The sequence below is a fragment of the Solanum verrucosum genome, unplaced genomic scaffold (assembly GCF_900185275.1).
Source record: "Solanum verrucosum unplaced genomic scaffold, falcon-dt-bn FXZP01000093.1, whole genome shotgun sequence".
Classification (NCBI taxonomy): Eukaryota; Viridiplantae; Streptophyta; class Magnoliopsida; order Solanales; family Solanaceae; genus Solanum; species Solanum verrucosum.
Window position 1 is genome coordinate 2,540,643 of NW_026020065.1, and position 14,691 is coordinate 2,555,333.

Consider the following 14,691-nt stretch of genomic DNA (forward strand, 5'->3'; position numbering starts at 1 on the left):
ATAATTATGTCACTTGTCCTCGAAAAATGAGAACTCACCACTGATGGTGCTGAACTGAAGATCGGAAACCGATCTAAGCGTGATCTAGAAGTTGAGAACCTGAACCTACATCACGAGAAGATGTAGCGCAGAGTATGCGTCAGTACTTGAAAGGTACTGAGCATGCAGGATAGAATAAAGATGAATAACAATATAACTGAACAAAGCAATAAAGAAATGATATAATCTGAACATGATAGAAATGCTGAGTATACTAAACATGAACTAACTGAATGTAATTACCAAGTTTATAACATGCTGAGATTGAATATTGAACTCATAACATGGTCAATGCAATAGAGTCTGACTGAACTGTAGGAGCTCCTAATAACCGACATAAAACCACATGAGATAAATGCGGAGTTCGATGTATACGCCCCATCGAGAGGACCCAATATACCCTGCCAAAGGTATAGAGGCATGCATGACTGGCGTGATCACTAAAATGATGCCCACAAAGGGGACTTACAACCTATGGGGCACGTAGTTTTGGGACTTGCGGGTGACCGACCCTAGTCCACTCGGTATTAAGTCTACTCCCAACTGATTATGTGAAATGATATATATTCTGGATAGCTCAAATACTGACATGCTAACTGAAAATGCGACATTAATGTATTGATAATGAAACATTTAGAACTAAAGCATGTATAACTGAATAATCACACTTAGCATGTGCAATTCATGAACTAAAAGAACTACATAACTAAGGTTCTAAAATTATGAAAGAATCTATACTAAAACATGCTAAAATTCATAATAAACTGATTAGGAATAGTAAAGTAACTAATTCATGATAATCTACTTAAATTCTAGAAATCCTAGGTCTAATTAATAATAACGAAATCAAGAATCTGACTGAAATCTAGGGACCCAATGGGCGAAAGGAACCCACTAGTGAAATCCCACATACCTAGTGAAGAATTCCATGGAGAAATCTTTCGATTTCGGGGCTGGAACTGATAGAACCCTGTTGCGTTCTTGAACTAGGGTTCTTGACTTCTTTCTCCTTTTACATTCTAATTTTTCTAAGTTTTGATGAATGATTTGACTTAGGTAAGTTCTAGTTTGTTTACTATGCTAAAACTGACCAAAACTACGTAGTTTAGGGGTTAAACGACGTAGTTTAGGTGTCCAACACATAGGGGAAAAGACCAAATGACATCTGACTTAAAATCTATTGAAGCCACTTACGGACGGACCGACGGTCCGTCGACTGATCCACAATCCTTCATGTCAGTCCGTCGATCGACTTTAGAGACCAGGTTCTAAGAGGTCCTGAGGGTTTTGACCTACGAACTGATCGACGATCCACCGACTGATCCATGATCCGTCCTGTCCGACCGTGGGTCATACGTTAGAATGGTTTTTGTCTGAGTTTCTGGGGAGGGTTGCAGATGTGAACCACATACCACCAACACGGGCCGTGGGTCACCCTACGATTCGTGGGTGGCAACTATGGGTTGCACCTGCAATTTCTGGAAATCTGCATTAAGGTCTGTTTTCGGATACGGGGTGTTACATATCCGATTCGTTCTAGCTAATTTCTAAATGTATAACTAGAGAAGTAAAATAGACGACAAATTCATTGAGTTTATGTCATATATTTTAGTGTTACCGGTTAAAAGGTTACAATATAAACATTATTAGTAAATTTTCTTTCTCCGAATCATTTTTTAATGTAAGTCATTCAAGTTTCTCTATCGAGAAAAGAAAAAGTCTTGAATTTTAAGTAAAGTTATTTAATTCACAAAATTTTATCTCGATCATTGTGTATGTATAATTAGTCTATTGTTAGGAAAGGTTGCAACATATTGGTCTAGTTGAGTCACATGGTATCAGCTACACTATTTGGTAGGTCTAGTAACCCATGGATCTGACTCCCAAAGGACCCAATTTTTTTTTCTGAAAAATCTTGATGAGGATCTCCGTAATGAGTTAGGGAACCATCATGTACACTCACATCATTTTTAACGCATATTTTCGCATTTACAAGCCATTTTTTTGGAATTACTCAAATTTCTCAGTTTTCGTGTGTATTAGCCCATGGATTTGGCTCCTCAGAGAACCCAAAATTTTTATAAAAAAATAACTTATGAGGACATACGTAAAGAGTTGGGGAACCATCATATATACTCACACCATTTTTAATACATATTTTTGCATTATTTAGGAATTACCCAAATTCCTCTATTTTTTGTGTGTTAGTCTATGGATCTAGCTCCTCGGAGAACTCAATTTTATTTTTTTTGAAAATTTTTTATGAGGATCTTTGTAATGGGTGGGATAACCATCATGTATACTCACATCATTTTATTATTGTATATTTTCGCATTTACAGGCCATTTTTGGGGAATTACCAAAAAATTCTAAGTTTTTTTATTTGTATTAGCCCATTCATCTAGCTCCCCGGAGCACCCTAAATTTTTTTATGAAAAAACTTTATGAGGACCTTTGTAATGAGTTGATGAACCATCACGTAACTCACACCATTTTGAACGCATATTTTTGTATTTACATTCCATTGTTTAGGAATTACCTAAATTCTTCAATTTTTCGTATGTATTAGCCTATGGATCTGGCTCCTCGAATTACCCTAAAAAAATTCTGAAAAAACTATGTGAACAACTCCGTAATGAGTTGGGGAACCATCACATATGCTCACACCATTTTTAACGCATATTTTCGCATTTACATGCCACTTTTTAGGAATTATCCATATTTTTCAGTTTTTCGTATGTATTAACCCGTGGATTTGGCTCCCAGAGCACCTAAAAAAAATTCTGAAAAAACTTTTTGAGGACCTCCGTGATGAGTTGGGGAACCATTACGTATATTCACACCATTTTTAACGCATATTTTCACATTTACAAGTCATTTTTAGGAATTATCCAAATTCCTACATTTTTCGTGTGTATTAGCTCATGGATATGGCTTTTCGGATCACCCAAAAAAAAATTCTGAAATTTTTTTATGAAGACCTCCGTAATGAGTTAGGGAACCATCAGATATACTCAGACCATTTTTTAACGTATATTTTTGCATTTACTAGCTAATTTTTTAGGTATTACCTAAATTTCTCGATTTTTGTGTGTATTAGCTCATGTATCTAGCTCCCAGAAGCATCCAAAAAAAAAAATCCAAAAAAACTTTATAAGGACCTCACTAATGTTGGGGAACCATCACGTATACTCACACCATTTTTTAACAAATATTTTTGTATTAAATGCCATTTTTTAGGAATTACCCAAATTTCTCAGTTTTCATGTGTATTAGCCCATGGATCTGACTCTCCGGAGCACCCAATTTTTTTTTTGAAAAAAGTTTTATGAGGACCTTCGTAATGAGTTGGGAAACCATCTCGTATACTCACACTATTTTTTTTTACAACGTATACTTGTAATTATATGACATTTTTTAGGAGTTACCCAAATACTCAAATTTTTTTTGTGTATTAGGCCATGGATCATCACAAGAATAATTTTCCAAATACTATTAGCATCATATATATTTCATGAAAGTCCTACAACTTCTAAACAATTTGTGATTTAACACCTTAAATAAAATTATAGAACAAATTAAACGAGTGCTTATATATATATATATATATTTGGTTTCAATACTTGATTTTTCTTTCCATATATTTCCAATTCTTCTTTCCATATATTAATTCTCCTTTCCATGTATTTTAGAAGACTTTTTTTTAACTCTCCTTCCATATAATTTGGGAGTCTACATTAATTCTCCTATCTTTTTCACTTACACAAGAAAAGTGAAAACTACATTAAATCTACTTTCCATATATTTTAGGAGTTTAGTCAATATTATAAAAATAATTAAATAATAATTTGAGAAAAATATTAAATGATAGTTTTGCTTATTATAAAGTCTTTTAATGAAAATATAGATATGAAATTTGAAAAAAAATCAGAATATCTATGCATACATTATCAATTGACAATGCTTAGCACAAAGTGCTCCATGGCTCCATGAATTTGAACATCATTAGAAGAAATTTTTTTGTGATTTTTTTTCATAAATGATAGACAATAGACATTAAATATAACTAACTTATTTTGAATTAGAATAGTCAAGCTAATCTAAAACCCTAACATTCAAGATATTATTCACTATTCCTTAAAAATTATTTTCTCTTCTTTAATAGCGACATCATTAACAAAAAATCTTGCATACGCCTCAAACAGTAAGAATTGAGTGATGGATTCAATCCTTCAGAGAGTTGCATTCTTTATGTGTTCATATCCCTTTACTTTGCTTGAGCTGCCTTCAACTGGGTGCCAAGTTCTTGCAGCTTGGCTTTTGCAATTTTATGGGCTTCTTCATTATCAATGAGTGTTATCTTTAAATCATTTATTTGGATCTTCAAAGTTTCTGTTTTCTTGTTCAAAGTTTCCAGTCTCATTTTCAAAGTTTTCAATTTCTCCTTGCTATCCTTCTGCTTTTCTAGAGTATGATTGGTAATTTCCTCAACATCATTTTTGTTATTTGTATTCAATGCTATCAAAGATGACATGATTTTCTCTCTCTATATCTCTTGCAATTGAAGCACAAAGAAATATATTATGTGATGTCTCTAAATCCTATATGTTGCACATATTGGGAAAAAAAAGAAGAAAAAATGGTGCTCGAAAAATCCTAGATCTCAATTAATTGTGTTAGAGAAGCAATTGAAGGGTGAAAATTAAGGAACAAAAGAAGGGCTTTTATAGTTGGTGTGAAATATTTTTACAAACTATATATTTGAAAATCTTGTAAATAACTAGTCATTCTATTTACTTTTATTTTGTCATGTTGCGTTTTTTGAAAGTCAATTTGACTAATTTTCAAAATTAAATTAGATTACATTAATTCAATATTTTAAACAAAAAATTTAGATATTCAAAAACTATACAAAAAGTACTATAAGTTGCAATTTTTTGCATATCAATATGATGGAAAAATACATAATAAAATGTTAGTCAAAGTTTTATAGTTTGACTCTAAAAAAGAAAAATATGACAATTCTCGGTAAGACAAACAATATCATAAATAGGTAAATAAATTATTATCATCAATTCATTCTTTGTCCGTCAATCCAAAGTAAATAGAAAATCATACAAAATGATATGACTTATAAGTATTAGATTTACAATACTATGAAGAAATTCATTTCTAGTAATTGTCTATTAAATTGGTACTTCATAAGGAAATTGGAAAAGAATTTTTATGAATTTTATTTTTAAATATCAAACTCAGTTAATAGATTTAGAAAAAAAAATGTAATACAGAGTAGGTTAAAAATAAATTTCATTTTTCTATGGAAGGTAGGGTGAATTAAAATCTTCATAACTTGCATGTAATCAAACCTTTTGACATCACTAGACACAGTTCTTCAAAACATCAACCTATAAATGATAAAAATGCTCATAGCTCAAGAAGAGATTTGAACAATTAATGTGAAAAAGTCTATGATTATCTAGGTAAAAAAGAAGTCAAATTACTATCACTTTCCAATTATTTAATTTCTGGTAATATATATGTACAAGAGGGTGGGTAATCTTAATTCCTCCAATAGTGACAAAGCTTTTGGATTGGAACTAAACTAGCCGATAAAAGAACTAATTAGTTACGATTCAAATTGCCGTGATCAACACCCACGTTAAACTCCATATGAACAAATCAGAACATAACATCTATAACATGCAATATTTAAATCAACCATCATAATTCAATAAGCAAAATATGATGAAATAAAGTCTCTGGCTAAGTAAAAAATATAATGCAAAAGTCTGAAATAATACATCCCCCATAGTTCGAATGCCATCATATTAAAAGTACTATAGATAAAACCGCCCACGAATATCAAATGGATAAATAAATAAATTGTATCAATATCTAAAAGAAAAGAAGATTTGTGGCAGTCACATGGAAGATAGATCGGTGTTTATTAGCATAGTTATCATAACTCTTGCACTTTTAGCTATATATTTAAAACATTTCAAATATTTTGTTTGAAAACACGGCTAACAAAAGATAGGTCCTTGCTTAATATTTTTACGTCTGAAAAAACTTGATAAAAACTTTCATAATGAGTTGGGGAACCATCACGTATACTCACATCATTTTTAACGCATATTTTTGCATTAATTACTCAAATTCCTTGATGTATTAGCTCATGGATGTGACTCCCCGAAGCACCCAAAAAAATTATGAAAAAACATTATGAGGACCTTCGTAAAGATTTGGGAAAACATCACGTATACTCACACCATTTTTTAACGCATATTTTGATATTTACGGGACAGTTTTTAAGAATTACTCAAATTACTCGATTTTTGGTATGTATTAGCCCATGGACCTGCTCCCCAAAGCACCCAATTTTTTTTCTAAAACAACTTTATGAGGACCTTTGTAATGAGTTGGGGAACCATCACGTATACTCACACTATTTCTTTAACACATGTTTTTGTATTCACATACCATTTATTAGGAATTACCCAAATTCCTCAATTTTTTGTGTGTATTATCCCATGGATCTGGCTCCCCGGAGCACCCAAAATTTTTCTGAAAAAACTTTATAAGGACCTCTGTAATGAGTTGAGGAACCATCACGTATACTCACACCATTTTTTTAACACAATTTTTGTATTTACATGTCATTTTTAAGGAATTACCCAAATTTCTCAGTTTTTCGTATGTATCAGCTCATGGATGGATCTGGCTCCCCGGAGCACCCAAAAAAAATTTCTAAAATAACTTTATTAGGACCTCCATAATGAGTATGGAACCTTTATGTACTCACACCATTTTCTTAATGCATATTTTCACATTTACACGCTATCTTTTAGGAATTATCCAAATTACTCGGTTTTTCGTGTGTATTAGCCCATAGATCTAGCTCCCAGTTTCACCCAAAAAATTCTGGAAAAAAAATTGTAAGGACCTCTGTAATGAGTTGGGGAAACATCATCTATACTCACACCATTTTTTAACGCTTTTTTTTGCATTTATAGGCTATCTTTTAGGAATTACCCAAATTACTCATTTTTTTGTGTGTATTAGCCAATAGACCTAGCTCCCCAGAGCATTCAAAAAAAATTTGAAAAACTTTATGAGAACCTCCGTAATGAGTTGAGGACCCATCACGTATATTCACACAATTTTTAACACATATACAAGCCATTTTTAGGAATTATCCAAATTTCTTAGTTTTTCGTGTGTATTAGCCCATGGATACTGCTCTCCGTAGTACCCAAATTTTTTTTCTGAAAAAACTTTATAAGAACCTCTATAATAAGTTGAAGAACCATCACGTGTACTCACACCATTTTTATCGCATATTTTCGCATTTACTGGTTATTCTTTTAGGAATTACCCGAATTACTCAGTTTTTCGTGTATATTAGCTCAGCCCATGGATCTGGCTCCCTGGAGCACCCAAAAAAATTTCTACAATTTCTTTTGAGGACCTTCATAATGAGTCAGGGAACTATCACTTATACTCACACCATTTTTTAACTCATATTTTTGTATTTACTTTCTATTTTTTAGGTATTATCCAAATTCCTTAGTTTTTTGTGTGTATTAGACCATGGATCTGGCTCCCCGGAGCATCGAAAAAAAAATCCAATTTTTTTTTATGAGGACCTCCATAATGAGTTGAGAACCATCGCGTATACTCACACTATTTTTTTAACACATATTTTTGTGTTTACATGCCATTTTTTAGGAATTACCCAAATTTCACGGGTTTTGGAGTGTATTATCCCATGGATCTGGCTCTTCGGAGCACCCAAAAGAAATTCTGATTTTTTTTTATGAGGATCTCTATAATAAGTTGGGGGAACCATCACGTATATTCACACCATTTTTAACGCATATTTTTACATTTATAGGCCATTTTTTAGGAACTACCCAAATTCCTAAGTTTTTTTGTGTGTAAGCCCATGGATCTGACTCCCCGGAGTACCCAAAAAAATTTTCTGAAAAACTTTATGAAAACCATCATAATGAATTGGGGAACCATCTCGTATATTCACACTATTTTTTAACACATCTAATTATATTTATATATCATTTTTTTGAAATTATTCAAGGACAAATTACTTAACTATACTCCTTTACTTACCTTAATATCCATTTATCCCTACTTATTTCAAAATTTTCAAAAATCCCTTATTTTACCTATGTATCCCGCATGTATCCCGCAAACATCATTTTTAAGGAATTTTTGGTAAATAGAAAACTAGAAGGGATAGGATGTTATTTAGTACTTACAATATGTGGTTCCTATAATTTATACATTATTCAAACTCCTCAATATTTCTTGTGTATTAGGCCATGGATATTTCATCATAAAAATAATTTTCCAAATACTATTAGCATCATATATATTTCATGAAAGTCCTACAACTTCTAAACAATTTGTGATTTAACACCTTAAATAAAATTATAGAACAAATTAAAGGAGTGCTTACATATATTTGGTTTCAATACTTGATTTTTCTTTCCATATATTTTCAATTCTTCTTTCCATATATAAATTCTAATTTCCATATATTTTAGAAGACTTTTCTAATTCTCCTTTCATATAATTTGGGAGTCTACATTAATTCTCCTGTCTTTTTCATGTACACAAGGAAAGTGAAAACTACATAAATACTACTTTGCATATATTTTAGGAGTTTAGTCAATATTATAAAATAATTAAAATAATAATTTGAGAAAAATATTAAATGATAGTTTTGCCTATTATAAAGTTTTTTAATGAAAATATAGATATGAAATCTGAAAAATAACAATATTTTGTGCATAAATTATCAATTGACAATGGTTAGCACAAAGTGCTCCATGGCTCCATGAATTTGAAAATCATTAGAAGAAAAATTTTTGTGATATTTTTTCATAAATGATAGACAATAGACATTAAATTTAACTAACTTATTTTGAATTGAAATAGTCAAGCTAATCTAAAACCCTAACATTCAAGAAATTATTCACTATTCCTTGAAATTTATTTCCTCTTCTTTAATAGCGACATCATTAACGAAAAATCTTGCATACGCCCATTCTTTATGTGCTCATCTCCCTTTGCTTTGCTTGAGCTGCCTTCAACTGGGTGTCAAGTTCTTGCACCTTGGCTTTTGCAACTTTATGGGCTTCTTCATTATCAATGAGTGTTATCTTTAAATCATTTATTTCAATCTTCAGAATTTCTGTTTTCTTGTTCAAAGTTTCCAGTCTCATTTTCAAAGTTTTCAATTTCTCCTTGCTATTCTTCTGCTTTTCTAGAGTATGATTGGTAATTCCTTCAACATCATTTATGATGAGTACAACATTTTTGTTATTTTTCTTCAATGCAATGAAAGATGACATGATTTTTTATCTATATGTCTCTTGTAATTGCAGCAAAAAGAAATATTGATGGAATGTATGCGTCCACTTAAGTCGATGGGACCAGGTCCTCAACACAGTTATAATATTTGACAGTAGAGAACAAATGTTGAAAGTAAAGATTGACAAGAGAGTTTACGTGGAAGTCTCCTTACTCAAGGGAGTAAAACCACGACCTGGTCTGCCAAGACTTTTAGAACTATTTTTCACTAATCTTCTCCAAGCAAAAGTAAAAGCCAGTTACAAACCGAGATTAGCTTGCTAATCCCAACTCTAAGTAACACTTCCTATTACTTAGACGAGCTAGAGTAGATACCACACTACCCACTATACTAATCATATTCAAATTAATATAGACTTTTAGAGTAAGAACCTAAGTTACCCTTAACCTAGTTCTTACAATGATTCTAACAGGTTGAAACGTTTCTTATCACAACGAAACGAATCCTACAATGTAAGCGCTATTACATCAAACAAAATACAGCTGGTACAGAAAGTAAATATATCGCAGCACTTCTATCAAGTTCCTTGCTGATTTTAAGCTTGAAAGTATCTCTCTTTGAATGAATGAGTAATATTGTTGTTTGTTGTTGAATATATATCAAGAAGAAATATTATCCAATGTACAAGCAACCTCCTCGTTTCTAATTGGTGAAGTACTCTGCAGCTTCACCAACTTTCTGACACAGATAGCTTTTACAGTTGTACAACACTTTGACAACTGGACGAGTATACATACTCTTCAGAGGACCAGGTCCCTGCACTTGTGAGGAGATCATCAAAACATCTAGGAACATACACACTTATCAAATATATTATGTGATGTCTCTAAATCCTATTTGTTGCAATAGAAATATATAAAAAAAAATGGTGCTTGAAAAATCCTAGATCTCAAGCTGTTTTTGAGAAACAATTGAAAGGTGAAAATTAAGGAACAAAAGAAGGGTTTTTATACTTGGTGTGAAATATATTTACAGAGTAAATATTTAAAAATCTTGTAAATAACTAGTCATTCTGTCTACATTTATTTGTCATGTTGCGCTTTTCGAAAGTCAATTTGACTAGTTTTCAAAGTTAAATTAGATTACATTAATTCGATATTTTAAACCAAAAATTTAGATATTCAAAAACTATACAAACAGTACTATAAGTAGCAATTTTTTGCTTATATAAAATTTTAGTCAAAGTTTTTATAGTTTTACTCTAAAAAGAACTTATGACAAGTAAAAGTGGACGGAGGTAGTATATATATTGATTTACATTAGATTTTATTAGAAGTCTCATCATTCATCAATCTTAAAGGGAAAAAGGACAAATATGCTCCTGAACTATCGTAAATGGTATGCAGACATTGGTGCCCCTACTGTCCAAAAACTAAAGCATATATACCCTTTATAATAACAAACATACATGTGTCACAATCCTATCCACTGACCCGACATTTATTAAATATCATATCGACGGAAAAGATTGCGCCACGTGTCGCTATATAGTCTTTCGTTAGAGTGAAGGGGATATATACTCTAGTTTGTGGATGAGAGGGGCACCAATGTCCCAAAAGTATGACGGAGGATATCTACATACCATTTATGATAGTTCAGAGGTAAATTTGTCCTTTTTCCCATATTAAAAACCTACCAAAAATATAAGAATAAAAAAGATAAATATACCCCCGAACTATCGTAAATGATATCTAAATACTCTTCGTTATACTTTTTGGACACTGATGTCCTTACCGTCCAAATTTTGGGACGTATATAACCTTTTTATAATGGCGGGACACGTGTCGCAATCTAAAACTTCTATCCAAAATTTATGAAATTTCAACCTATAAATAAAAGACCCACCCGGATTAATTAGAAAGCCCACCCAAATTATAACGCAAAACTTCTCTAAGCACTTGTCATCTTCTCCACCAAATTCAAATTAAAAAGCTTCAATTTTCTTCCCTACCAAAACCCTAGAACTCCCCATTCGCACTCCCAAATTCCAACACTACCGAGAAACTTTCATCTGCCCTCTTGCCACAATTGAAGCACCAGAGAAGGTAGTCAAGTTTGGAGTTTCAGCCTCATCTTCGGATCCGCCGACGTCATCAACGCCACTGGTCGAGCAGAACAGATGAATAGTTGTGGTTGAGGAGAAGAAATAATTTGACGTAGTATTCAATGAAATTCCTAGTAATGCTAAAAATGTGACTATTATATTCAACTTTTAAAAAATAATTTATAGTGGAGGCCAAATAATTCTTTCTTCTCCTCAACCATAACCACAACTTTTATAAAATTATTTTATAGTAGAGGTCAAAGAATTAAACGAAGTATTCAACTAGAGCATATGTTGCTGCCAAAGTTTTAGGAGAAAAAAAATTGCTTATAGTGGAGTATCATAAATTATTTTTAAAAAGCTAAAAATAACAAAAATCCATCTGACATTTCTCACAAAAATTCTTCTAGGCGTGTTTATAAGTAATTGAGGATCAAAATGCGTTTATGAAATTGCATTTGCAAACAAAAAATATGTGGGTTCCGTTTATAACGGAATTGAGAATTAAAATGAGTGGATAAAAGAGTAGATGGTTTTGGGTTATAATTTGTTTATGGGTTTTTTGATAAATTTGGTGGTAATTGGGTAGACGATTTTAGATTGCGACACGTGTCCCGCCGTTAGTAGAAAGGTTATATACGTCCCAAAATTTGGACGATATGGACATCAGTGTCCCAAAAGTATAATGAAAAGTATTTAGATACCATTTACGATAGTTCGGTGGTATATTTATTCTTTTTCCCAAAATATAATCTTAGTAAGACAAACAATATCATAAATAGGTAAATAAATTATTATCATTAATTCATTCTTTGTCAGTCAACGCAAAGCGAATAGAAAATCATACAAAATGATATGAATAATAAGCATTATATTTACAAGATTATCAAGAGAATAATTTTAAGTCATTATCTATTAAATTAGTATTACTTCATAAGGAAAATGAAAAAGAATATTTATGAATTTCATTTTTAAATATCAAACTCAGTTAATAGATTTAGAAAAAAAATATGTGGTGTAAAGTGGGTTGAAAATAAATTTCGTTTTTCTATATAAGATGGGGCAAATTAAAATCTTCATGACTTGAATGTAATCAAATCGTTTGACATCGCTAGATATAGTTCTATAAATGTCAAAAATGCCCATAGCTCAGGGAGAGATTTGAACAATTAATGTGAAAAAGCCTACGGTTATCAAGGTACAAAAGAAGTCTAGCTAATATTATTTTCAATTATTTAATTCCTGATAATATATATGTACAAGGGAGTAATCTTAATTCCTCCAGCAACGACAAAGCTTCTCCAATAGTGACAAAGCTTTTCCAATAGTGACAAAGCTTTTGGATTAGAACTAAACTAGCCGATGGAAGAAGTAATTTGTCACGGTTCAAATCGTCGTGATTGACACCTATATCAATCTTCACGTGGCAACCAAAACATAACATCTATAATATGTAATATCCAAATCAACTATCATAATTCAATAAGCAATCCATGATAAAATAATACATCCCATAATTCGAATGTTATCAAAAGAAAGGAAGATTTGCGGCAGTCACATGGAAGATAGATCGATGTTTATTAGCATAGTTATTAGGGTAAAACTTACCCGCACCAGGTGTATACACTTATCCAATACATGCATGCCATGTGTTTAAATTTATAGTTCATATTACTAAATCTTAATTAATTATCATGTGTTTTACTTCATTAAATCACATAATAAAGAAAATTGCATTAATTTTTTGATGTATAAACCTTGTGAGGGTAAGTTTTTTCCTAGTTGTCATAACTCTTGCACTTTTAGCTCTATTTAAAACATTTCAAATATTTTGTTCGAAAGCATGACTAACAAAAGATAGGTCCTTGTCTAGTACTCACTACGTCTTATATTAGTTGTCATATTTTGTCACGCCCCAAGCATTCACCTCGGACGTGGTTAGCACTCGAGAACCATTGTTGGCCCAAAGCGAACCCTTGACCTGGCTTACTTACTCAGCGGAAGACTCTATGCATATTACAATGATCAAATGCACTTACTCAATTGTTTAATAAAATAACTTAGAATGTTTAAAAGTCAACATTCAACTTGGTCAAAATGGCAACCCAAGTATTAACATATGAAATGATAATGTAAAGACAACTGAACTACTAACTGTCTATGAAGCCTCTAAAATAAAGAGGGATGTTGGGACAAGACCCCCGATCATCATAACAATGAAATACTGAAAGCAAATGATAAAAATGAGTCCTTCGGAATGCAAGGAGGCTCACCAACAAACTCTGAGTGCTCAACTGGATCAACGAGACACTGGATGCCGATCCTGGTTACCTGCGTCTGCATCATAAAACGATGCAGGTCAACTGGCATCAGTACATTGAATGTACTAGTATGCGAGTTGGAATGCTAAACACAACTTAAGCTTGAAAAGGATCTGAAAGGAACACTTATCTTGGCTTTACTCAACTCCTGAATAACTTAACTCAATATAAAGCAATAAACACATACAATATATAGAAAGCTTTTAAAACAGTAGAAAACAACTTAGTTCGTTAAAGAAAATGCAATAACAAACTCAACTTTACTCATATAATAAAGTAATATAGTTTCTGTGGGAGTTTCTCTAACAGACAACCACCACTATGAGCATAAGTGGTGATACAACATCTTCCCCACGCTGCCAGAACTGTCATATACTTTGTCATCATATAGAATGTTTAACTAAGTGGATCCACTAGTCTATGCTAAAAGCATCTTAAAGGAGTCATCTAAAAAGTATGATCATTTACTACCCATAATGACTACATGGTTTATGGAGACGTGAGTTATCTAAACTCAAACTCGTCCCCATATCGGTGTTCAATACTACTACCAAAATATACTTAGCTCATATGTTTGTAAAAACAAAACTTTTTCTTTGGTTTGAGATAATTACTCAAAAACTTAGCTTAAAAGCTCTCCTGGAAATCTAAGTTTCCTTTCTTGCTCAAATGTGAAAACATTTTAACTCTTGGGAATATTTAGTTCCCGTATAATCTTTAAAGAATGACCTTTACTCTTACTCTTTACTGAAAACTAGCTCAAAGGCTCTTTTGGAAATCGCAGTTTCCTTTCTTGTTTAAATGTGAAAACATTTACTCTTTGAGAATACATAGTCCCGATATACTCTTTTGAAGAAATAAACTTCAAACTTTACTCTTTACTCAAATCAAAA

General features: G+C 32.0%; 1 protein-coding gene across 1 annotated transcript in view; it reads right to left on the bottom strand.

Moving 5' to 3' along the window:
* LOC125823662 (uncharacterized) overlaps positions 1–9,253 on the bottom strand; it is a 608,951-nt gene extending 599,698 nt beyond the window's left edge. The window contains exon 1 of the mRNA XM_049503019.1: positions 9,237–9,253. The gene's annotated coding sequence lies outside the window, so the exon portion shown is untranslated. The remainder of the gene's footprint in view (positions 1–9,236) is intronic.
* Between the last annotated feature and the right edge of the window lie 5,438 nt (positions 9,254–14,691).